Raw genomic sequence first — 27,150 nt, 5'->3', positions numbered from 1 at the left:
TGGATGAAAAATTTAATGATATGTTAAAGTTACATGTGTCCGTCCAGTTTTATCAGTAAATGTGGCATAGTTACTTTGAATTACTGTTAGAATGACCAATGTCATCAGTTGCCTGTTCAGTAATTTTTTTTAAAGTGTTGCTTTGGTCAGGGGCCAGCTATGATGGAGAGAGTAGGAAAAGCATTCCTGATCTATATTGTAGTAAGTGCCAAGAACCTGCAAAGTACTGTTAGAAAGTACTACTTCTCAGAAATGTCAATCAGATGTGAAATCAGAGTAGAAATTGTGTTTAACAATGAAAATGCTGCTCCTGTTTATTGGGCAAAACTACTTTTCTACCCCAGATCATTTGCCACAATATTGCCAGATTTCATACACTAATTACCACTTTCCCTTACAGCCTAAACTAGTCCCTCTCCCCTCTGCTCTCAGTATGTGCATGAGTCCTACTACTACAACTGTACTGAAAATAGATGCCTTGATTTAAACATTTCTTCTTACACATCTTCTCACACTCCACCTTTTAAACACCTCAAAGTAAGTATATTTCCAATGAATATTTTATGGACTGTTACAGATCTATTTGAATGCAATTTCTATTATTGTCTGATGGGTGCAGTACTATCATCACCATAGTGGATGAGGATTTGAAACAGCTAAGAACACAGATAATGAGATGGCAATAATATTGATTTGAGCTGAGGCCATGGCCTAGCGATAGCACAACAAGCTGCCATGGTGGTAACTTGGCCCTCTGCTTCTGGGTTAACAGAACCTGGAAATGCCATGGAGGTAATATGCTCAGAAAAGTGAAGAAAAGTAGGACAGAGAAGTGCTTTGAGTAGCTTCCTGAAGTCATCTTCAGTCATATCAGGAGTGACAGAGATTGAATAGGTATCACACTAAAGTGACCCCCTAAGCTTAGAGGGCATCCAGGGATCCAGAAAGTCTTTAAAAACAAAACAAAAAACCCCACTTGTATTTAGAATTTGCTTTTGTTTCAATGGTAATGGTTCCTTATAGGGCAGCTATAAAGTCTAATTGAAAGAAAACCCTTATTACAATGAAGAATTTCATGGCAATGTATCACATTAAATCAATGTAATAATGATTACAATTCTAGGTCTCAGTTCAATTTCTGTATTGAATCTGCCAATGCAGATTAACAACAATTTACAATTCTACCAGATTTTATTGTCAGATCTCAGAGGAGCACCCTACTGATGATAGTAGTAATAATTCCAAGCAAAAATAAAATGTGTAATATTTTTCACATAAAATCATAGTAATAACGGAACCAGACACATTACCAATGAATAATATCACTAAAGATCTCATTTATGCTTCTCACACTTTTTAACTGAGAAGACATTCTTTTGTTTTTATGTGGTATAATGTGTCTTATTGATACGTCTATTTTAGTCGAAAGTTGTGGTAGAAGGGAAAAGTGCAGAGAAACTAGGGAAAGATAAGATACTTTTTGATGCTAGCCAAACAGATTAAAAAGAGCAACTGCTTAAAAGAACATTGTCAGGTTAAAAGTATTAGAAACAAAAAAACAACAAATTTCTTTCCAGGTTCCATTTATTATTAAATCTTTATATATATTTAGTTTAGGCTTCAATCCTGCACAGGACATATGTAACTTATGTGATATATGTAACTTAGGCCTTGATTAACATGAGGGCAGATACTTGAATCTGCATGGAGACTCACTAATTTGGGGTAAATTGGAGAATTAGGGCCTTACTTTTTGCACTGCCTATCTGGATAACAAAAATCAATTAGTTTCTAGTTAATTTCAAGTTCTGGTTCATGTACAATGCTGCTATGTTTGGGATGCAAATATAGAGGAAGAATGTTTGGGTTATCCTGTTTCCACTGGAATTTTATTTCTTAAATTAATAAACACATTTAGTCACTTTAATTTTGGAATACTGTAAACTTGTTTTAACAAAGCCTAAATTCTGGGGTAAATCTGACTTCACAGTATCCCTTTAAACTAGGAAATGTTTTAGGATTATATTTAAAATTTCAAAAGTGACCATTTATGTCACACCTTTAAGTTCATTACCAATATTTATGTTAAAAAATAAATGTAATTGTTTTCATACATCAAAAAGAAACTTCACAGGTACTTCACCTCTTTTGAAAACAAACATGTTTTTGTTGTTGTATTTATTAAATTTTCCAGCACAGTATTTGAACCACAGCTTAACAAACACAATAATTAGCACTGGTTGCTCAGTGGACTACAACAAGTTTTAACTTGGTAACATAGTGGAAAAACAATTTCAATCTCTTATGACTGCTCAGCATAAACTACTACCTGAAAATGATCTATTTTTGTTTATGAATCAAGTGCTCAATAGTCCTTTCAAACCATTAGTGAAAAATCCATGGGAAAGATCACCAAATACTATACTCAGAAAGTATTTTTAGTCATGGCTCTTGCAGGGTTCTGAATCCTGGTCCTGAAATTGAATTTGCATTGGCAGATCTTTGTGCTCATGCAGAGCCCTGTGAGCTTCAGTGAGGTTTTAAACATGGGAAAGCCTCCCTCCATGTGGAGCCAAATGGAGGAAGAGAGCCTTAGTTTGCCCCCCAGGGAAGAGTCCTGCACTGGCAAGGATATGGGGTAGAGATGACCTAATATATAGGATTCTAATTTCCAGAAGTTTAACTGTAAATATTATACAGATGGAGTGGTATAGGAAGGTTTCATTGAATCAGAGTATCAGAGTAGTGGTTTGCGAGTGGCTTGAAAAATCCACTTACCATGAGCTTTTGGAGAAACTGAGCTTTCTCACAAAATAAAAATTAAGACTTTAGTCCTTACAAATCTGAAGTGGGTGTAAACCAATGCAGTGCTGCCTTCCTAAATCTGCAGCCAGACAGCTCCACTGCTATCTCTGCTGCTTACAACTTTCCCCAGTGACAGCAGTGATCCTCGAAGTTCATTGCAGTAACTCGGACCCTTGAGGGCAGCAGTGAAATTGATAAGAATCAATCAATTTTACTTCAGTGCTGTTTTGAAAAGCTCTGAGCAACTACAGAGTTATTTAACAGAGAACAGGACCCAAACGGCAAGTCTTTGGGGATGGGCAAAGTGGTGCACCCTTCTGCACATATCACAGTATCCAAGAGGTTCTAGGAAGAATGCTCCTCCTCCCAGAAGTCTGAGCAGCCTCAGAATCCCTGGATTAGTAAGTGTTTGGCAATTTTTTCAAGACCTACTTGTAAAAGCATCCACAGAACCTAATAAATCACTGTGACACATTCTCATTAAATACAAGGAACAGTAAAAGCAGCAAGAACTGTTGACTGAGCACTCACTACCATCTAAAATATGCAGTCTTTGGTTGATTTCACTGTTCTTCATAAATTCACACTGGAACAACCTGCACCGATGATTCAGTAATGATACAGGACCATATTTAACCATCATACAAAAAGCTGGATAAGAGATAAACATACAGATATCATACAGTATAACAGTTTGTTATAACAGATAACAAACATGGATGTTTAGATTTGCTTGCATATAATTACCTACTCTTTTAGGTAGCTTTAGTTATATTAAAAGTGTCCTGTTCTTCCAAGTAGCAGACAGGCACTCTACACATCAAATTCTGGTTGCTTCCTGGAATGAAGGAGAACAGATCTTCGAGTAGGCACAACCACATGTTGCCAAAGCAGCACCAGTGTGTGTCTGTATTCTGGTCACAAGCACTCTTACGTGTTTTAAATATTAAAATAAAAACTACTAATTATGTTTAACTCACGCATCTTAAAAAGGTAACCCATTTAATGTAAATTAAATTTATTCAGCAAATTTAGGATTTTATACGCATCTGAACACTATCAGATTTTCTTAAATCTGTTCACTGTTCTAATTTGCTGAAAAATGTCTATGACTAGGACTTGGTCTATAGGTTGTACATGAGCAGTATGGTGTGATAATTTGATAACTGAAGTTCAAGCTGTGTTGCTTAGTTTTAATTGGACCCACAGTCATATGCAGTCATTTCTGTTCCCTGACTGAATAAATGTAACTCTAAGAATCAGATTACAGTGGAAATATTTGTATTTACATATCAAACATTTGCTTTCTCCAGAATTCACCTAAAATTCAGTTTTCCACAAACATTCCTTCCAGCAAGCTCTTTTGCTAGATTATGAAGAAAAAAACATCAGAAAGGAGCATTAATACAACCTAACAGGATTTAACTTTTTGTTTGAGAAAAAACAGATTGATTTAAGGTATTCACTCAGTCTTAGAGTATATGACAGTCAGTTCTCAATCAGTCTCTTCTAGGACAATATAATACTGCATAAAACCAAATGTGACCTTTAATTACCTCAGTTGAGGAATGACACCTCCTAGCAGTACAGACCACCAATTAACTTAAACCATTCAAGCACGTCTAATTCTTCAAACACTGCTTCAAAAACCTTCTAGCTCTGGCGCATGGCATGCATGCACACCCATGACTGGAATATATATAGGCACCGTCACTCAAAGAAAGTAGACTTCTTCATGTCTAATATTTTCTGTAGGCTAGTTTTAACCTGACTAGTTTTGTAGCTCTGTGCAACAAAGAAAGGGATACCATGTCATCAGCTCACTGTGGAAACTGTAGCCATACAGATAAAGCAGCTTTTGATACAAGAGGGGAGGAGCAGGGGTTAAAGGGCCTCATTCTCCACTTCATTACCCCTATCTTATGCTCATATAACTCACTTCAGAAGCCAAAATTCGTGGAATTGCAGGTGAACGAACTGGTGATGGTGTGGCTGATCTGGTTAGGTCCTGTGATGGTGTTGCTGGTGTAGATATGTGGGCAGAGTTGAGACGTGTACCCAGAAGCCTCCTACTGCAAGACAAACTCAAGAAAGAAACCAACAGGACTCCACTGGCCATCACTTACAGTTCCCAGCTAAAACCCCTCCAACGCATCATCAGGGATCTACAACCCATCCTAGACAATGATCCCACACTTTCACAGGCCTTGGGTGGCAGGCTAGTCCTCGCCCACAGACAACCTGCCAACCTGAAACATATTCTCACCAGTAACTGCACACTGCACCATAGGAACTCTAGCTCAGGAACCAATCCATGCAACAAACTTCGATGCCAACTCTGCCCAGATATCTACACCAGCGACACCATCACAGGATCTAACCAGATCAGCCACACCATCACCGGTTCATTCACCTGAAATTCCACCAATGTAATATACGCCAGCATATGCCCTCTGCTATGTACATTGGCCAAACTGGACAGTCTCTGTGGAAAAGGATAAACATACACAAATCAGATATTAGGAATGGCAATATACAAAAACCTGTAGGAGAACACTTCAACCTCCCTGGCCACACTATAGCAGATCTTAAGGTGACCATCCTGCAGCAAAAAAAACTTCAGGACCAGACTTCAAAGAGAAACTGCTGAGCTTCAGTTCATCTGCAAATTTGACACCATCAGCTCAGGATTAAACAAAGACTGTGAATGGCTTGCCAACTACAAAACAAGTTTCTCCTCCCTTGGTTTTCACACCTCAACTGCTAGAACAGGGCCTCATCCTCCCTGATTGAACTAACCTCGTTATCTCTAGCTTACTTGCATATATATACCTGCCCCTGGAAATTTCCACTACATGCATCTGACGAAGTAGGTATTCACCCGCGAAAGCTCATGCTCCGAAACGTCTGTTAGTCTATAAGGTGCCACAGGATTCTTTGCTGCTTTTACAAATCCAGACTAACACGGCTACCCCTCTGATACTAATAGAGTAAGCCAAATATCAGATATTTTATACCTTTTAAGTGTTTTAAACCAATGACAAACCTGCGCTTCAGGATAACATTCAATCTTATGCTCTTTGTTTTAAGGCCACCTCTGACACAGAATTTAAAGTAATATTTATATGAAATCTGACACAAAGTATTTTGTACATGCCTCCACACAAAAGTTAAGCACACATGCCTCTCAGAATAGTGCTTATACCAATGCTGCTTATTCACATGAGAGAAAAGAAAAGTTATTGATTTAAATGCCATTAGAGAAAAGAGGAGGGAAAACAAAACATAAAACCGTTAATAAATGAAATGTCATTTTCAAGGTTGAGTGTAACACCAACAGCTATAACTGAAAACTACATTACAACAGCTATAACTCAAAAGTTTAAAAAACAGTTGAAACTGTTCTATTGGCAAAGGTCACAAAATAAAACTGCTGAAACATTCATTTTCTTCTTAGCTGTTTCTCTTGAGTACAATGAAGTCACACGTCTATAATGATTTCCCACAAAAGCTGATTAATATGCACCAATAAAGTATTAGGGCTTCATGTATGGAGAAAAATAAATAAGAGATTTCTGTTTGCAAAGGACTCAAAACCAAGTATATTAATTTAATTACTATTAGGCAAGAGAATCATCACTTACAGCATAAACGAAATAAAATTTTACCTATTTGTAGTGAAAATGGGAACGCTACTTTCAGTGCAATCTCTGGTACCAGCCTCTCTCTCTCAAAATTAAGCATGTGTCCGGACTTTTTTTTAGTCGCATATGTGTGAATTTTTGCCATATTTTTGTCATCTTTCAATTCATGATTTAAAACAGAACACTATCAACCTACTCAGTAACAAAGAGGTACTTTCTTTAGGGAAAATAAGCCAATATTTTTTATATATTAGTAACAGGTTGAAAAGAAAAACTTTACAGGAATGCCCTGACCTGGAATTTGAAACAGTGAAAAAGTTTGGAAAAGAAGCTAAGGACATTTTGTGCTGCAAAGATCGTAAACTAGAAATACAGAGAAAGACAAATCGTAATGCTGAACATCTCAACACTAAGTCTCACCTTAAATTAAGCAAGTCAAGGAAAGGTAACACAGGCTTCGTAAAACAGTTTGGGAAGAATGAGACAAAAGCAGCAGCTGTGGATTTTCCATTTACTGTGCTTTGTAGAGATTCCAAATGATGATGTCTGTGGTTCGAACTTTTAGCTCTGCTTCATATGTATGCACATCAGCCGCACACTCCATATATTGCTCATCTTTTGCATGTAGCCATTGACTACACAATCAAAACTGTTGCGTCCTGGGTGGTCAACACATTTGTGCTACATTTTCCAGTAATATATAAATATGAAAACAAGCAAAGGAAAGCTTATTAAAAAAAAAAAGTCTGTGAAGGCAACAAGGTGAGCGTTAAGAAGTTTGCATGTGCTCCCTTGTGTTGTGCCATCATACTGGTTTTCCTGGATCCAAGCAGCAGGATTCATACCTGGCCATTGGGACAGCGTAACAGACCTTCTCTTTAAAGATGATGCAGTCACCTCAAATAAGACAATGAAACTAACATGGATGATCAAAGACAACAGAAAACAGTGAGAACTGTAATGCAAATTATCTTGTCTGTGTGTATTTTTTGGAAAAATCTATGGGGTTCATTTGCAATTAGAAACAAAATGTACCTTAAATGTCTGTCTGCTTTGCATACAAGTAATTTATTGCTGCTTGTATTCTGACAGAATTAAACCTAATGCTTAATTACTTACTGTAATTTACAAGTTGATGCTTATGTACATGGTGCCTTAAAAGAAGTGAAACCTCAAGTCAGTGGGATCCAAAAGGCAACTCCTTTCATCTGCAATGCATGCTTTCACATCAGAATTTCAAAGCAAACTAAAGCCAACTATACCCCGCAATATATTTGATGGACTCTATGGATCAGGATCTCTTTTTGCCAACTGTAAAGTGTTTGATTCATTTGTCAAGCTCAGATGTCATGCAATTTTAGCAACTATGAAAATATGCTGTGTATTTTCCCAGGCAAGACAGAAGAATTCAGGAATGATTTTGACTTATACATGGCATGTGAAGTGCCCTGTGATGGCAGCATACTAGCACTTGAATACTGGAGAAGTAAAAACAAAAACACAAAAATCACTGCCTGTCATGTGCAGTGCAGAATTACATGCATTTGGAGTATCAGTAACTTCAGAGTCTGCGAAAAGATTATTCAGGCTGTTCAGACAGCAAAATGCTACACATGCCTCTCCTAAGACCAGCTTGGGCAGCTAAATGTTTTGTACTACAATAAGTACGTAAGTTTAAAATTGGACAGATCTCTCAACTTCTTGCAACTGTGAAAATTCGATAAAAACAGGAAAAAATGCTTAAATCCCATAATTTCATGCAACCAAGAAAATTAAAATAGATTTTAAAAATGATTAATATAATACGTATCTGCCAAAATGACCATTAAAAAAACCCACACCTAATTCCACCAAACCCAAGTATAAACATATGCACTACAACCTTAACTATCTGAACTTTAGCTATCCAGAACACCCTATGATCTGGAGCAGTGCTGCATCAACAGTTGTCTACTAATTACTAAGGCTATCATTAATTACACTTAACTAAAGCAATTAACTTAAAACAAATTAATTTTTTTAATCAAGTTAATCATGATAAATAGCAGTTTTAATTTCACTTAAACAATAGAATAGATCAGAGATTCTCAAACTTCATTGCACCATGACCCCATTCTGACAACAAAAATTACTACACGACTCTAGGAGGGGAATGAAGCCTGAGCTCACCCAAGCCCCACCGCCCCAAGTGGGGGTAACAAAGCCCGAGCCCTACTTCCTCTGGTGCAGAGAGGGACCCCAAGCCCAAAGGCTTTAGCCCAGGGGCAGGCAAACTTTTTGGCCTGAGGGCCACATTGGATTTGGTTAGGGCAGGCTATGCCTCCTCAAGCAGCCAGGTGTGGCCCGGCCCCCACCCAGTATCTGACACCCCCCCCCCGCTTCTCATCCCCTGACCACCACCGCCCCCCGGGACCTCTGCCCCATCCAACCCACCCTGTCCCCTAACCACCCAGGATCCCCCTCCCCTGACTGCCCCCCGCCGCCCCATCCAACTCCTCCTCTCATTCCTGACTGCCCCCCTGGAACCTCTACCCCATCCAACCACCCCTTCTCCCTGACTACCCCCAGAACCCCTACCCCTGACTGCCCATCTTTGCCCCATCCACCCTCCCCTTCCTGACTGGCCCCCGCAACCCCTGCCCTCATTCAACCCGCCTGTTCCCCACCCTCTGACCGCCCTGACCCCATCCACACCCCTGTCCCCTGACCAGCACCCCAAACTCCCTTGCCCTCTATCCAACCCCTCCTCCCCCCCCACTCCCTGCCCACTTACCGCGCTGCCTGAAGCAGCGGTGGCTGGTGGCACAGCTCAGAGCACTAGGACAGGCAGCCACGCCACCGCGCAACACAGAGCACCAGGTCAGGCTGCAGCTATGCAGCCTGCCAAAACCTCACAGCCCTGCCGCCCAGAGCATTGTGCTGGCGGTGCAGTGAGCTGAGGCTGCAGGGGAGGAGGAACAGCGGGGAAGGGGCCGGGGGCTAGCCTCCCAGGCCAGGAGCTCAGGGCCTGGGCAGAAGAGTCCCTCAGGCCAGATGTGGCCCACGGGCCATAGTTTGCCCACCTCTGCTTTAGCCCCAACCAGGGGGGCTGTAACCTGAGCCCTGCCACCCAAGGCCGAAATCCAAGGGTTTTGGCTTTGGCCCCAGGCAATGGGGCTCAGGTTTTGGCTTCAGTCCTGGGCCCCAGCAAATTTAAGCCAGCCTTGGCGACACCATTAAAACACGGTCATGACCCCTTTTGGGGTCCCGACCCACAGTCTGAGAACTCCTGGAATAGATAAATGAAATAGTATTTTTCAATTCACTTCATATAAGTACTGTAGTGCAATCTCTATTGTGAAAGTGCAACTTACAAATGTAGATTTTTTTTTAAATAACTGCACTCAAAACCAAAACAATGTAAAACTTCAGAGCCTACAAGTTCACCCAGTCCTACCTCTTGTTCAGCTAATTGCGGATACAAACAAGTTTGTTTACATTTACGAGTGATAATGCTGCCCACTTCTTATTTACAATGACACTTGAAAGTGAGAACAAGTGTTAGCACAGCACTGTTGTAGCCAGCATTGCAAGATATTTACGTGCCAGATATGCTAAACATTCGTATCCCTCTTCATGCTTTGACTTGTAGATTGCACTTTTATCTTTTTTACAGAGCAAATATTTGTAATAAAAAATAATAATATAAAGTGAGCTCTCTACACTTTGGATTCTGTGTTGTAATTGAAATCAATATATTTGAAAATGTAGAAAAACATCCCAAAATATTTATAAGTTTAAACTGGTATTCTATTATTAACAGTACGATTAAAACTGTGATTAATTGTGATTCATTTTTTTAATCTTGCAATTAATCACAATTTTTTTAATTGTTTGACAGCCCTATTAATTACATTAGGTAAATAAATATCTGCACAACAGTGACAAATGGCCCAGGAAACGTTCCCTTAGTTCATCCCCCATGATATTTACCTAAGCAAGGTTGTACTGTATATACATTGTATGTAAAAGGCACACTGAAGCATTTATCTTTTTAAGAAAGGCAAATATTGGCACTTCAGATTGACAGTGCCACTCCAACTAGATGGTTCTGTTTGAAAAAATATCAGACTGCCAATCTCTTGAAACCTGCAGTTCAGTTGCAGGGAGAGGGGTGCTTGCAGGGAAAATTTGTGTTTGCAACTCATTTTGCTCCTGCAGGTTTAGGATTGAATTCACTCTGGCAGGAAAATAGAGGTTGCAGTTAAATTGCAAATAAGGGAATAATAAAAGCCTACTGGACATTGAATAAATAGTAAGGCTCAGCTGGTAATGGTTCTGAAATTAGCACACACAGAGGTGTTCCCAAAATGTCATCTTACACTGTGACATTTTAAAATAAGCTTAACTAATTTTACATGATTTCAAATCAAGCAATGAATATGCTCAAGTTGTTAGGCATTATTAATAGCCCTTATTTAATTCAGATACATTCCCCCCTAAATACTAGATTACCAGTGCAATGCCTAATTAAGCATTAGGTTTCATTCTGTCAGAATACAAGCAGCAATAAATTACTTGCATGCAAAGCAGACAGACTTTTAAGCTGTGTACAATAAAAGCAGTTGACTGAAGATACTGCATATTTAGCTGGAGTGGACAGAGAACAATGATTCTGTTCTCTAACAGTCCAGTACATATCTTCTTTTTACACTGCAGCTACGAGCTTGCATAGCATCTTATAGATGTTGTGGCTGGCTAGAAACTTAGAAGAGGAAAGGACCCAAATCCACTGTCTGTTTCCACCCCAGTCAAATCACAACATCAAAATGGGCATGTCCAAGTGATCCCTAACAGGTGCTTCTAATGCAAGTTATCTTTCCATTTAAATGCCATCCATTTTTTTATATATGCAATACATTAAATATCGGATATCTCATCTTTGATAAGAATGTAAGAATTAACAATCAAAAACATTTCTGCCTTCCTTTCAAATGACGTCCTTTTTCATACTAACCTCTCAGGGCTGAAGCTAGAATGGTATTGAATGTTTTGTGCTAAACATTGCAGAAAGTCACAATTACAGCCCTTAGTGGTTTCAACAAACTAAACCTAGGTTGCTGTTCTCTTGGCAGATGCAGATGGCCACAATTGTCAAGTTGCACTTTTTTCCCCCAGATCTTTATGAATGGGTAGACATTTCTCTACTATCTAACTAACTGGGCCTGGCAGGGTACAAGTGAACTGGTTTGTTTATTGTTAGTCTGAGAGAAAGACATGCGTGGTCTTCTTTGTTCTTTGTATTTTAAACAAAAAATATGTATTTCAATAGAGTGACCATATTTCCCTATGCTGAATATGGGACAGCTGGTAAAATTACTCATATTCAAGCGATTTCCCTGGCAATCAATCAGAACTATGCAGTACAAACGTTCAAATTAAGATCAAGTCGACTGAGCTCTCATTAAAAAGAAATACTGCGTAGCTGGATTCTTTTTATATGCCTTCTTATCTTTAAGGCTTTAAGATTCACACAGAGGGGTGAAACAGACATCCCTACCCCCCCCCCCCCCACACACAGAGGTGAGACACACACACACTCACTCCTGTACACCTCTCTCACACAGGGGTTTGACCGACCAACTGATCCTCCCTATCCAGCACTCTATGCCCTCCAGGCCTGGCTGGGCCCCTGGGACAGACCCGTCTTCCGGAAGCAACACATGGGGGGGAGGCACGCAGGGTCACATACCCTTCCCTTCCCTACTCCAATTTCTGCCAGGGTTCACACCAGAATGTGGTCAGTAGCAGCCTTTCGGCACTGTGCTAGAGAGAAGGGACAGGAGCTGCTTCCAGTTTGGGGGGATGGGAGGGAAGGAGGATGGATGTCCTGGCCCATGTCTTTGCAGAGCTCATCTCTTCTTCTCCCCCCTGCTCGTGGGGCTGGAAGCAACTTGTCCCTTTCTGCTCGCACAGTGCTGAGAGACAGCTAACACTTCCAGGCTGCTGCTGGCCACTGACATAACCCAGCTGCCTCCTGTCTCCCCTTCAACCCCACCCCGGCTACAGTGTGGTCAGGAAGGGGTTATTGTGCACCAGGGCCTAGGGAACCTGACTGCCAGGGCTTCAGATGACTGGCCAGAGAGGTGGCTCAGGAGGGGAGGGTGCTTAGAGGATGGAGCAGCCCCACACACTCCCTGGGGGTAGGACCTAGGGCAGGGAGGTGGGGGCTGCTGTGGAGCCTGCAGGTTCAGGGCATGAATAGGCTGGAAATTGCTTCCCCTCCTCCCCACTCCAGAGCTTAGCTGAGGGATGGAGAGGCTTCCCCATGCCAGTGCTGTACAGGGCTTTGGCACATACAGGTTTCAGTGCCTCAGGGCTTTCCTGGGGCACCTGCCCAGCCAGAGGTGGGAGGGAGTGGGGGAAGAAGGAGCCTGCTGGCCAGGTTGCTGGTCAGTTGAGTGCTCTGACCAAGGGATGGTTCTCCGCACAATGCTGGAAGCAGGATGTGCCTCATCGGTGGGGCTATGGAGAAGCAGAGGGGATGAGGGGAGCAAAGTAGGGAGAGGACAGTGAGAGGGGGAACATACAAAGGGCTAATGGGCGGACAACAGAAAGTTTGTAAAGGGTTGCTGCTTGGTGCCTGCCCATACTAACCAGCCACTGCAGCATGCAGCCAGTGCCGGCTGGAAAAGGGACAGGAGGCAGGGCCCTACTAGCCAAGAGCCAGCACACAGCGGGGGCTGAGCTGACGGACCAACAGGGAGAGCAGCTGGCCCCACGAGCTGCATCTTCTCCCCACCACAAGCTTTGCACATACAGCCCCATCGTCAGCCACTGGACCCCCCACCCACACACACACACTCCCCGCTGGTGGGAGGCCAAGCAGGACTCACCAGTACTGATGGGAGGAGGGGGGAGAGACAGAAAATATGGGACAATTTTGCCAGTTTTTAAGAAAAAGTTGGGACACCTGAAAGAGGGCTTAAATATGGGACTGTCCCTTTAGGGTGATCAAATGTCCCATTTTTATATTTAAACATATTTTAAACACTGGGGCTCATTGAATTTGGGCTAGAAGGTGGGGGAGACATAGAGAAGAGACTCCAGAAAAGTAGTGTTTCCTGGTCTAAATATTGCTATTGGGATAGTGTGTGTCTCCTATTAAAATACAGAGTGAAAGGAGGTGATTATTTTGAAATCTTTGCAGTCTCACTTCAAGCGCTTGAAAAGGGTGGAAGGGGTCAGCAGATAAATGTTTGCCACAAAAATTGTTTGTCGGAGACCAACAGTCATTTTGTAAATATCATTTGACAGTTTAAGATGCACTCAAAGGCATTTTTGCAAGAAAAGATACTGTTATTCAGTAGGAAAACCATGAGCTACAAAAATATCAAGCAAAGTGTATTATGCTGAAATATGAGACTTAGAATTGCTAGGAGTCAAATATGCAGATCTTTGACAGTTCCTCTCCACCTCCCAAGCACAAAATAAAAATAACTATTCAGACTTTTGTCACTAACTACAGAATAGTAGGAGTTTAAATGCCATAGGAGACAGTTCTGCTGTATAAATAATTCCCTAAGTCAGTCTCTAAATTAACACCTATTATTTCACTCTGAGGAAAATATAATGTATTTAATTTTAACTGATATTTTGGGATCTATTTTCACTTAAATGTATGCAGAAAAAAACCTTACCTACCTGCCAATTTAGTATGCTTTGAAGTTTTACCTGTCTGCTAATGCCCACCAGTAACCATAGTGTTAGCCTTACTTTCAGGGTCTACCTGTCACTGGATTGGCTTACTCGGCTTCTTCAAAAGCCACCAATGCTAGAAAAGTTGATCTGGTGAAGCCAAGTATTTCTGAAACTATATTAATTAGTTAATTAATTAAACTATATTAATATAGAAAGGCATAAATTTCACACTAGATCCTTAACATTTCAAACCTTGTTTTATATTGCATCAAATATTTTTACATATTTAGGTATTCCAACTGAAGCATCAGTTTGAAGGGGACTTATTTTTGAAGGAAAAAAAATGTGCTACTTTTGAATTCTTGGAATCTGAGGCCTGGTCTACACTACGCTTTTATACCGATTTTAGCAGCGTTAAACTGAATTAACCCTGCACCCGTCCACACAATGAAGACCTTAATATTGATATAAAGGGCTCTTAATACCGATATCTGTAATCCTCCCCGACGAGGGGAGTAGCGCTGAAATTGGTATTGCCATGTTGGATTAGGGTTAGTATGGCTGCAATCTGACGGTATTGGCCTCCGGGCGCTATCCCACAGTGCACCATTGCGACCGCTCTGGAAAGCAGTCTGAACTTGGATGCACTGACCAGGTATACAGGAAAAGCCCCGCGAACTTTTGAATTTCATTTCCTGTTTGCCCAGCATGGAGCGCCGATCAGCACGGGCGACCATGCAGTCCCAAATCCAAAAACAGCTCCAGCATGGACCATAGGAGAGATACTGGATCTGATGGCTGTATGGGGAGACAAATCTGTTCTATCAGAGCTCCATTACAGAAGACAAAATGCCAAAGCATTTGAACAAATCTCCAGGCTATGAGACAGAGGCCACAGCAGGGACTCAACACAGTGCTGCATGACAAGTGTAACGGAAAGCCAAAGAATCAAATGGACGCTCATGGAGGGAGGGAGGGGGGACTGAGGACTCGAGCTATCCCACAGCTCCCGCAGTCTCCGAAAAGCATTTGCATTCTTGGCTGAGCTCCCAATGCCTGAAGGGTCAAAAACATTGTCACCAGTGGTTCAGGGTATATGTCATCTATTTATACACCTCCCCCCTCCCGTGACAGAAAAGAGAAAACAATCGTTTCTCATCTTTTTTTCAATGTCACCGTATGTCTACTGGATGCTGCTGGTAGACGGGGTGCTGCAGCGCTGAACAGCAACATCCCCTCCCCTCCTCTCCCTGATGGCAGACGGTACAATAGGACTGATAACCGTCATCATCATCCCACGAGTGCTCCCAGCTGGCCTCGTTGAGGTCGGTCGGGGGCGCCTGGGCAAAAATGGGAATGACTCCCGGTCATTCCCTTCTTTAAGCTTTGTCTCCTGGAGATTCAGTCCTGGCTGGAATACCATAACAGCTGGAGGCTGTGCTCCTCTTCCTCCCACTCTTTAATGAGTAATAGAGATTCTGTCCTGCCTGGACTATCATAGCAGCTGGAGGCTGCCTCCTCCTCATTTTATCTCACTAAAAAGTCAGTGTTTCTTATTCATGCATTCTTTATTACTTCATCACACAGGTGGGGGGACAGAGGCACCCCCTAGAACGGCATGCAGATCATCATTTCTGCGGGATATCTGGGGCTTTGACACAGAGCGGCTGTGCTCTCTGGTTCTCTAGTAGGCTTGCCCCATATTCTAGGACAGGACTGACTATTTTTAGACAAAACATAAGAATGGAATGACCTGGGGAGCCATTCCCATTTTTGTCCACACGTCCTCAGCCGACCTTAGCGAGGCTGGCCAGGAGCACCCATGACTGCAGCAGACAGTACAATAGGACTGGTAACCTTTATTGCCAATTTCTAAAGCAGCAGATGGTGGAATAGGGCTAACAACCATCTCTGCTACCTTGCAAAGGCAAATGAATGCTGCTATGCAGCACTGCGTCTGTCAGTAGCATCCAGTACACACATGGTGACAGTGAAAAAAAGGCTAAACGGGCTCCATGGTTGCCATGCTATGGTGTCTGCCAGGGCAATCCAGGGGAAAAGGGCGCGAAATGATTGTCTGCCGTTGCTTTCACAGAGAAGGACTGAGTGACGACATTTACCCAGAATCACCCACGACACTGTTTTTGCCCCATCATGCATTGGAATCTCAACCCAGAATTCCAATGGGCACAGGAGACTGTGGGAACTATGGGATAGCTACCCATAGTGCAATACTCCAGAAATCAACGCTAGCCTCAGTACATGGATGCACACTGCCGAATTAATGTGCTTAGTGTGGTCACATGCACTCAACTTTATACAATCTGTTTTAAAAAATGGTTTCTGTAAAACTGGAATAATCCCGTAGTGTAGACATACCCTGACTCTGAACTACTGTACAAAATAATCAAATAAAACACTTAATAAAATATCTATTAATTCATGCTAAAAAACAGATGTTCTCATTAAAGAATTTTTAGTTGTCATTTTCAGCAGTATGAACATAATGAAGTATCTCATAGGTGAGAGAAGTTCATTGTTTATGCATTCATTATGGAAAACAGAATACTGTGACATAAATGGGAGGAAGGAAGGAAGGAAAGAAGGAAAGAAAGAAGGAAAGAAAGAAAGATTTGTAACAAATACTGTTTCCTTGTTGTCATATATATATATATATATATAAAACTTATCACAGATTTGTCCCAATATATTTATTGAAGAGACTGCTTTTTACACCATGTGGTCAGAGGTATACATATTAAGATGTGGAGATAGAGAGACTATTTGGGTATTTAACAAAACCTGCTAATACAGCCATCTTTACATTGAGACTATCCAGACCCCAAAACATCTAATTGGACATTTTATAATTTGGTCATTACTTTTCCATGTAATTTTAAGTTGACATTCTCTTTCAAGAAAGTCTATGGAGCAAACTATACCAAAACAAAGTCACACCAAACCCTAATGTTAAGAAATGAATCCAAACAACCCTTAAGGAATCAAAACATAGATGTCCATATTCTAGAAAACTCAGTGCATCTGCTATACATAGACAAGTGTAATGCCACACTTTTGCTAACGTAGTTAGTTTTAAAAAAACCTTCTGTGCATCAGCATGCACTTATTTGAGTGCAAAAATTTACACCGTGTATTTGCCAAATACTCTTCACTTTTACACAAGTCTACCAAATAGAAACTGAGAAACCCAGATTAAATGTCACAATGCTCTGATACTCTAGAAAAGCTAGAACTGAAAGGACATGCATAAATGATACTAAAGTCAATGAGGAAATCTGTTAATGAGAGTTGTATATTCAGGTATGTGAGAAACTTGAGATGCAAAGGTGCTTATAAAGTGCCAAGTGGCTTTTGAAAGCCAAGTAATGTCATTCACAAACAAATCTCAGTCTGAAAGAGAAACTGCAAATAGCCAAAACCACAATGATTTGGATGAGTGCCATACACACAACAAACATGAGCTCATCTGCTTTTTCTAATTTAGAATTTAGAAAGAAAACAGGATGTGTAATATAGTTCAAACAACTTAGCATCATTTGCAAGTTATACACCAGTGAACACCCCACAAAATTGACAAAACAATATTTTACTTTTGGAGCAGAAATAGCTGAACACACAAATTTTCCTTATTGTGGTTTGCATACTAACAAGAAGTTGTATCACTATTATATCTTTCACAGAAGCTGATATCCTCCATTTGAAACACTTTGCAGTATTATTTACACTTGTCAGAAGTGATTATTGCTAGTAAATCTGATGTCATTTTTTCTAATTACTTTAAAGAAACAAACAAGTTCCTATAAGTTAAAAGGATGTGCTTTAGTTTACCAGCTTTGCCTTGAAAACTTCACAAGGGAACATCTAGAAAAGAGGCTGTAAAAGGCACCAAGATAATAATGCAAATATTCACCTTTGTATAAAGGAAAAGGTGGTTTTAAGATGTACCACATTGCACCAGGTCAGACACCAGTGAGAACCTCTAAAAGGTCTCAATTCTTCTCTCTCAAAATACATAAATACCTTGCTACTTTCCTAGATGTTCTACTGTAGATTCTACAAAAAAGTCAGTCCAATAGACACATGAACACAATACCAAGGTACAATCACACAAAAAGAGCGTGTGATATGCCAACTACATTCCATAGAGCACTCAGAGGCTGCTCAAGCTTACACACTGAACCTGTTCCGAGTGCATTTCAGCCTTGATCTGTATCTTGTTAGCTCATTCTTCACTCATCCTAAGCAGACTGTCATACAGTGCTTCTCTATTCCCTCTCCTTTTTTTTTTTTTTTTTTAAATGGTGACAACTGCCAACTGGAAACTAAAGAATAAACAACCCACTCAGTCAAAGAATTCAAGATCTGAGTTGACAATGTATTAGATTCACTACATCACCAGTTCACATCCATAAAGCTTTTTTTTTTAAAAAAAAAATTGTTATCTGGCTATTCTGATAAACACTAGTGCTCATCTAATAATGTTTACTGCACACAGACTTAATTGGCAGATTCGTAACCCCAATTCTGCCATACAATGTATTTATACAATATATCCTGGGTCTCTAAATACTTGAAATGTAAAGGTAAGCTCAAAGGCATGTGTAAGCATATTTAATAAAAAACAAACATTAACAAGTCAGCAAAGCAAGCTCTGCCTAGAGAAATAATAAAATAAGTGTTTTGAAAACAATATTTAAAAGCTAATTTACCCAGAACAAAAGGATACTTTTTGTAGCACATTCCACTCTACATTTTTTCTTCACTTTCCATTTTTATTGAAAATGTCTCAAGGCCAGGGATCCACTAAACATACTTGTTAGAGGATTTATCTTTCAGCTCATGGGAAAAGTCAATGTATATTATAGAGTCTGATTGCAAAACTTGTGTGACCACAGCTAAGCAAGTGGCTAGCTGTGACTACTGCTCACAGCACAAAACTCATTCATTTCACTGTTACTACCTTCACCTTCTGCGTCACTTACCATGTGTTTATTTTGTCCACGTCATATCTTGTTGCAAGAGGCTGTAAACTCTTTGGGGCAGCGAATGTCTGCGTGTAACATTTTTCAAAATGTGACCCTTCATTAAGGTCTCTATGTGCAAAAAACACAAATAATAAAACGTACTATAGGAATAATGTATGCAGCGTTGTTGTAGCTGTGTTGTTTCCAGTACATTAGAGAGAAGGTGGGTGAGGTATGGTAATAGCTTTTATTGGACCAGCTGTAAAAGATACTACCTCACCCACCTTGTCTCAATAGGAACTATGTATAGTTAACAATGGCATATACTGAGTGTTCAGTGTTACTGTGCATGCAAGTTACACTGATTATACATATTAAAAAATAAACTAAGCAACTATACACAGTTTAAGTCTGCTAGCAAGCAATATCTCCCTTATACAAATTTTCTATTGGTTGGGAGTACAAGGATCTCAATAGTGAAGGGTTCACTTTCATCAGCATGTGAAGAAGTATAAAGGGAGTATTAAGGGATGGAGAAGGATACTGTGGCTCCCAGTGTAATTATGATAATTCTGTTGCATCAAGTACCCTCTTCTCTCTTCCAAGGTGCACTGGGCATCTGCTCACACTATGAACATATATTAATAAAGGGGTCATAAAACACAATATAAGTCCCCACCCAAAATACCAAAAATACAATTAGATATAAAATTACAATTTAAAAATAATTTTGGGTGGGAGGTAGTTAGAAAAATACCACGATCAGCTGAGGACAGTTGAAGAATAAGGCATAAAATCCTGGCTCCCCTGAAGGCAAAACTCCCAATGAATTTATTGAGTCCAGGATTTCACCCCAGATCTTCAAAAGACTTAGGCCATATCTACACTACAAAATGATGTCAACCTAACACACGTCACAAACAGCCACTACAGTTTTTAAATTGCTTGTGTGCGCACGCACACTTGGCTTCTTGTACCAGTGGTGAGCATCCTCACCAAGAGCACATGTTTCTATTGTATTGTCAGTGTGGGGCCCTGCGGGATGGCTTCTGAAAGCCAGTAACAGTTGATGTAAGCAACTCAGTGTCTACACTGCATCATCAACCATGACTCTACGCCACTCGGGGAGGTGATGTTACTAAATCGGCATGGAAAGGCACTTACAACATCAGGAGCCAAATTTAAGCAAAACACTTCCACAGCTAGGTTAACACAAAGCAGCTTACGCTGACCCAACCATGTAGTATAGACCGGGCCAAATTTAAAAAGTGGGCGTATGGGCCTGAGGTGATGTAATAAGTGAAAGCACTAGCCCTTGCTTCTGGAGACTTGGATTCAGATATTAAGTCACAGACTAAAGAAGTCTGATGGTTTTATCTGTAATGGAAATTTGTACACTAGATGTACAGCCAGTACATTGTATGGACTCAATATAATATTTCAAAGAAGATCCTTTCTGAACAACAACTTTTCTAAGCAATCAGGAAGCAAGAACCATGAAATTTCAGCAACAAGTGTCAGAAAATTCTCCCAAACATGGTTTTATTGTTTCCTACAGATTTCAAGCTGTACCACAGGAAAACATTTGCATCAACTCAGTCATCTTGAAAAGAGATAATTAGTTAAATACAATCTGTGTTAGCTGTTGCACCCAATGGGAGCAGATAATTCAAAACTACTCTTGCTTCCTAATTAAAAGGAATCTCTAAATTTGTGGAAAATCTTATTTCTCTCAAGAGAGAGAGACAGAGAGAGAGAATTTAGAATGCCAATTTCTATTAATTTGAGAAAATCAGGGCAAGTACATATTTTGGCACCAGTATCGATTCATGCCTTATCATTATAAACATTTTTCAGATATTAACTATCCAGAAATAATACCCACCAAATTCATTTGCCATTCTGCTAGAGGCTAAATCAGGGGTATGCAACCTATGGCACGTGTGCTGAAGGCGGCACACGAGCTGATTTTCAGTGGCACTCACTGCCCGGGTCCTGGCCATCGGGCCAAGGAGGCTCTGCATTTTAATTTAATTTTAAATGAAGCTTCTTAAACATTTTAAAAACCTAACTTACTTTACATACAACAATAGTTTAGTTATATATTATAGAAAGAGACCTTCTAAAAACATTAAAATGTATTACTGGCACGCAAAACCTTAAATTAGAGTGAATAAATGAAGACTTGGCACACCACTTCTGAAAGGTTGCTGACCCCTGGGCTAAATATTTGATTCACTTTATGATGTTTTATAGCTCCAGCAAGTTTTCATGATCATGTGGAACAGCAGATTCTTTACAGAGTAATCATGAAGCAGTGAGATGATCTCGTGTAAAAGAGAAGAGATTAAAAAACCTAATGCTTGTCAGAAGGAATGAGTAAACCACTGATTCTAAGGCAAAGCTACATTAGCACTTTTGTCGGTAAAACTTATGTCGTTCAGGGATGTGAAAAGACATGCCCCTGACCAACGTAAGTTACACCAAAAGAAGCACCGATGTGGACAGTGCTATGCTGGCAGGAGATGCTCAAGACCCCTTTCTCATGTGTCAGATTTCACAGGTCAGACTTTAATGTCAGAGGATTCCATAGCCTTTGTGTAATTATTAGGCTGACATTCCTAGTCATTTGCCTATTAAACGTACATATCTAACCCCGGGGGGCGGGCCACAAACTTTTGGACTGAGGGCCACAACAGGGAATAGAAATTGTATGGCAGACCATTAATGCTCACAAAATTGGGATTGCGGTGTAGGAGGGGGTGAGGGCTCTGGTGGGGGGGTGCAGGCTCTGCGGTGGGGCTGTGGATGAGGAGTTTGGGATGTAGGAGGGTGCTCTGGGCTGGGACCGATGGGTTTGGAGGGCAGGAGAGGGATCGGGGCTCAGGCAGGGGTACAGGAAGGGGTTCAGTTTCCAGCCGGGGGTGCAGGCTCTGGGGTGAAGGAGAGTGCTCTGGGCTGGGATCGAGGGGTTTGGAGGGTAGGAGGGGGGTCAGGGGCTGGGGCGTGGGGAGAGGCTCACAGGTGCAGGCTCCAAATTCTGCTGTCAGTTATGCAAATACAAGTCAGAATTAATGCCACTGGTTTTAACAGTTACTCTGGATTTACAATGACATGACAAAAATCTGCCCCAAGCAGAGGGAGATTCACTGAAGATTACTAAATATTACCAGTTAGCAAGTGAAAATGCAACAACATAAAAATAATTAACAGAAGTATATCTTAACTGTAGTTTAATTTTACTTGCAATACTTCACAGTATTATATAGTATTCTGTATTTATATATTGCCTTTCATTCAAGAGTCTCAAATCACTTTATTAAAATAAATAATAAATAATAAGCAGCCGCCTATCTTTAGACTAGATTGTGGCTATGTGACCAGCCCCCACCAGCCCAACTGTGACTCAGGATACATCTACACTACAAAAACATCTACCTAAGTTGAAGGTGACATACAGCCACCAGAGTAAGACCGTAGCCCACATGCTACCCCCCCAATGGAGTCCCACCCCCAGGTCTGCCCCCACTCAGCTTCACTCCAGCCCAACTCAGTCCCCTCCCCATCGCGTGTGCCTCTGTGCCCCCTCCTTTACTCCTCCCCCGCACCTCTTCGCCTCCTCCTCCAGCCACCCCAACCTAACACTCTCTTGAGATCCAGCTTAAAGGTTACAAGCAAAACATAAGCACCTGGGGTTAGCAAAGAGGAGTGCACAAGCCATAAAGAAATAAAAGAGAAATCTAATCACGTCTTCCTAGACATTTCCTGATCTACTTACATATCTGGAGTTTCAAATGAGTAGTGTCTAGGTACGATCTGATGATTTTTCATACCTGGCCCAAAGCTTTTTACAGCATAGTTCCAGCCCTCTCTCCATTCTCTGGGAGAATAACAGACAAAGGGGAAGTTTTTTTCCCCATTTTAAAAGATTCTAGCCTTCCCTTGGGCTCTTTTGGTCAGATGCCCACCCCCTTCCTTTTACTATGGACTTCTTAACCCTTTACAGGTAAAGCAAGTAGAGAATAGCTACTAACAGGGATTTTATAGCTAACTGGCTGGCTGGGTGTCCATAAAAGGGAGCTATCCGTGCCCACTTCATTTATCACAGATGCAGAGACAACAACTGTCTTCATTATATCACAGGATGGATTGCATTTTGAGAGTATGGGAAGAATAAAGACAAAAGTAATTTCTCAACAATGTTTCTTTTAATTTAGCTGACTGTCCCTATTTTGAACCATGTCACCCTTGTTTGCATGACAATCTCCACTCAGATGAATCCAAAATACTAATATCCTAGAATAGATCTTGTAATAGTTTGTTTATAGCTGGTTTGTTTTCTGGATATTATTTTATGAATCTCATCAATAATACTGATATTTTAATTTGCATTTTATGCATAAAAGTTGTTCATCTCATTCAATTTTGGACTTGATTATGAAACAACCTATATTGCAGGGGAAATTCAATTCAAATTATCTTTTTTTCTCCCTTTCAAAATTACAGAGCATTCTGTATATCGTGTGTCCCTAGTATGATTATGGACTGCAACTTAACAGTTCAACTAATGAAATAAACCAATAAAAATACTTCACATTATCTTCCTTTACCTAAATTCTTTGCTGTAGAGACAGACAAAAATGCAATTATAATTACACCTCTACCCCGACAGAACACGGTCCTCGAGAGCCAAAAAAAATCTCACCGCCTTATAGGTGAGACTGCCTTACATCAGGTTTGGTCTGGTACGACGTGCCGGACTGTACTGGCTTCCCTGACAGTGATTTAAAAGGTCCAATGTTCCAGCCACTGCAGGGAGCCCCTGGTCCCTTTAAATCACTGCTGGAGATCTGGCAACAGGGCTCGGATGGGGATTTAAAGGGCCCAAGGCTTCCCGCTCCTTTACCACGTTATAACCGAATTCATGTTATATTGGGTCGTGTTGTATCGGGGTAGAGGTGTACATACATCAAAGAATCACAATGCCTTCATGTGTACATAATAACAACAATTTTTTTTATCCTTACTTTTCCTAACTCCCCACATTTTATCAATCATTGTTTTTCATGCTATGTCTAAACTTAGACTATAAGCTTTTCAAGGCAAAGTTTGAATCCTTCTGTTCTATAAAGTGCTCTGTACCTTATAGTGCTACATAAATGAACAACTTTGGGTTTGGAGTGGGAGAAAGTGAATTTGTTTCAAAGATAAGATTATTCTTTTCTTTGCAAGTAATTATTTTTACATGTATTCATTTTCATTTCTTTCCCCATTTTGTAGAGAAGGTAGACTGCACAGGGAAATATGGGAGTTAGCCTGCCCCATCCCCCACTGAAGTTTCCCCATTCACTTCAATGGGCAATTAACCAGGTCCATCAAGACCATGTTTTCATTTGTACTCAGTAGTATGGTGTAATTTTTATTATTAATCTTATGCACTACAACAGCACCTACAGGTCCCAGACAGATAAGAGTTCCCACTCTGACAGACACTGTACAGACAAGAGTAAGAGTGTCTGCTGCAAGAAACTTATAATTCACACCCATGACTCCCCCCAAATCATTTCTATACAGCCTCATACTGAGGACTATTCTACATCAGTCCCTTGAGACCTGATCCTGTGAGATGCTAACCTCCTCTTCCTCCAAGATGCTGAGCATCCTCAACTCCCTCGATATCAATACGAGTTGAGGGCACTCAGCACCTTGCAAGATCAGACACTTGAAGAGAATTCTCTTGTGCTATGTTTAGCACATATGAAAACAAACCATAGTATTCAGTTATTAAATAGTGTTTTGGCTAGTTTCACTATGTGGAAATAAAATTTTATTGCAAGGCTCACTGATGTGACTATTTTACTTTTATCTAGATATTAAGGCCAGTTATGCATTTGGAAGGCTTTGCCGGTATAGCTATACCGGTATACCACATGAACAAAGCTTCTCAGTGGGACCACTGTTATGATGGAAAAACTACGCTTTAACTGGCATAGCTTATTCCAGCCCCCAGCCCCTTATTCCAGACCAAGCTATTCTGGCAAAAACACATTTTTGCTCATATAACTGTGTCTACACTAGTGGTTTTTGCTGGTACAATTACGTCAGTCAGGGATCACAGCTCATCACATTTCTGACCAACATAACTATGCCAGCAAAAATGTGTAGTGTAGAACTGTCTGAATCCAATGTTTCAATAGTTGTCAGTGATTTTAGGTACCCAACTGATGACACATTGGACCTGGTTTTCAGAGTTGCTGAATCTGCAGCTCCCCCTAGCTTTTGCTGTAGTTGGCCCATGGTTTCTCAGATTGGGCCCCAAATATGGAAGTACCCAAAATCATTGGCCATTTTTGAAAATTTTGATAAAATAAATCTCCCGTTAAAGTATTAACTGCTGTTAAGATTATTTTCTAAGTAAAACTGTCAATTGCAGTCAGGATAGAAATCCACAGCAGCTTTAGAAGGCAGAGATGTCTGTAAATAAGTCAACATTAAATGATGAATTTATAGCTGACTAGTCTTACCATGTAAACCCATAATCCTGTTTTCCCATAAAGATATGGGTCACAGGACTGACAGCCTGAAGAAAACTATTAAACGCTGGAGACAGACAACAGGATGAACTTAACAATATAACAAAATTCATACTTTAATAAGACAAACTACTTCTTTGGAAGAGAACTCTCACTAAAAGACGACCCTGACAATTGTGTTTGTTAAAATAAAAATACTGCTGCCCAGTTTCTCTTTCTTTCATATTCCGTAGTTTGAAAATTGCACTCAACTCTATAAATTAAGTTTGTGAGTCTACTCAAAAAAACACCACACTGTTAAAACTAACACTACCACAATAATCACTGTCTTCCATTCATTAGACTTTATCTCAGCAAGTTTAAGACTTTGAACTCTCATCTAACCTGGAAGAAATGAAAAGTCCAAACTCAGGTTTTAAAAAGAATTACAAATTGCTAGGTTTTAACTGAAAGATATTAAAATTCTCCTCAGATCCTGGTTACTTGAGAGCTTGCAGCACATATTTCTAAAATTGCTGGTATTGAATTTTTCTCTCAGGTCACCTTTAAAAGGGGAATATTTTAAACACATGAATTACTATCTAAATACAATAATTCCATAAAACTAGAGACTTAGAAACACAAATCCAATTTACCTTTAAAAGATTAGTTTTATGTTAACATTTAGAAAGTATATTGCAGATTTGGTGCAATGACAAGAGTAATAATAATATCTAGAACATACTAAATTCATTGCTTCAATGGTGTAGATTATTACATGCCTTGAATTCATCTAAGGGAACGGATCTCTCCTGCATAAAAAACAGTTACTTAACCTTCTTTAACTACTGTTCTTCGAGATGTGTTGTTCATATCGATTCAAATTAGGTGTGCATGTGCCATGTGCCCAGTCGTCAGAAAGTTTTCGTTTAACAGCTGCTGTTGGGTCGGCTGTGGAGCCCCCTGGAGTGGTGCCTTCATTAATATAGGACACTGCCAACCCGGCCTCAGTTTCTTATTGCTGGCTACTCCGACAGACAAGTAGTATTGGAATGGATATGAGCACCATATCTTGAAGAACAACAGTTACAAGAAGGTGAGTAACCATTTTTTCTTCTTTGAGTGATTGCTCAGATCAATTCCATTTAGGTGACTCCCAAGCCCTATCTAGGCGGTGGAGTTAGAGTTATGGAATCATTGACTGGAGCACCGCTCTGCCGAATGCTGCATCATTTCTGATGTGTTGGATGATGGCGTAATGAGAGGTGAACGTGTGTACCGAGGACCATATTGCTGCCCTGCAGATCTCTTATATTGGAACCCAGGTCAGGAACGCCACCAAAGAAGCCTGCGCCCTTGTGGAGTGTGCTGTGAGGGCTAGGGCTGGAACATTGGCCAGCTTGTAGCATGTCTGGATAAAGAACGTGATCCATGATGAGATCCTCTGAGATGAGACTGGGAGGCCTTTCATACAGTCCGCAACCGCCATGAACAGCTAGTTCGACTTCCGGAATGGCTTTGTGC

The 27,150-nt window shown here is 40.6% G+C and overlaps 1 protein-coding gene across 5 annotated transcripts in view; it reads right to left on the bottom strand.

Annotated features, from left to right (window-relative positions):
- The window catches only part of PIP4K2A (phosphatidylinositol-5-phosphate 4-kinase type 2 alpha), a 210,484-nt gene that overhangs the window by 104,097 nt on the left and 79,237 nt on the right, over positions 1-27,150 (bottom strand). The window contains exon 2 of one of the 5 annotated variants that reach the window (XM_030550384.1): positions 3,557-3,643. The exons of the other annotated variants lie outside the window; for them this stretch is intronic. The gene's annotated coding sequence lies outside the window, so the exon portion shown is untranslated. The remainder of the gene's footprint in view (positions 1-3,556; positions 3,644-27,150) is intronic. 5 annotated transcript variants of the gene reach the window in all.

The sequence above is a fragment of the Gopherus evgoodei genome, chromosome 2 (assembly GCF_007399415.2).
Source record: "Gopherus evgoodei ecotype Sinaloan lineage chromosome 2, rGopEvg1_v1.p, whole genome shotgun sequence".
Lineage (NCBI taxonomy): Eukaryota > Metazoa > Chordata > Testudines > Testudinidae > Gopherus > Gopherus evgoodei.
Note: the sequence above shows the minus strand (reverse complement) of the source record. Positions and strands in the feature narration are given on the sequence as shown.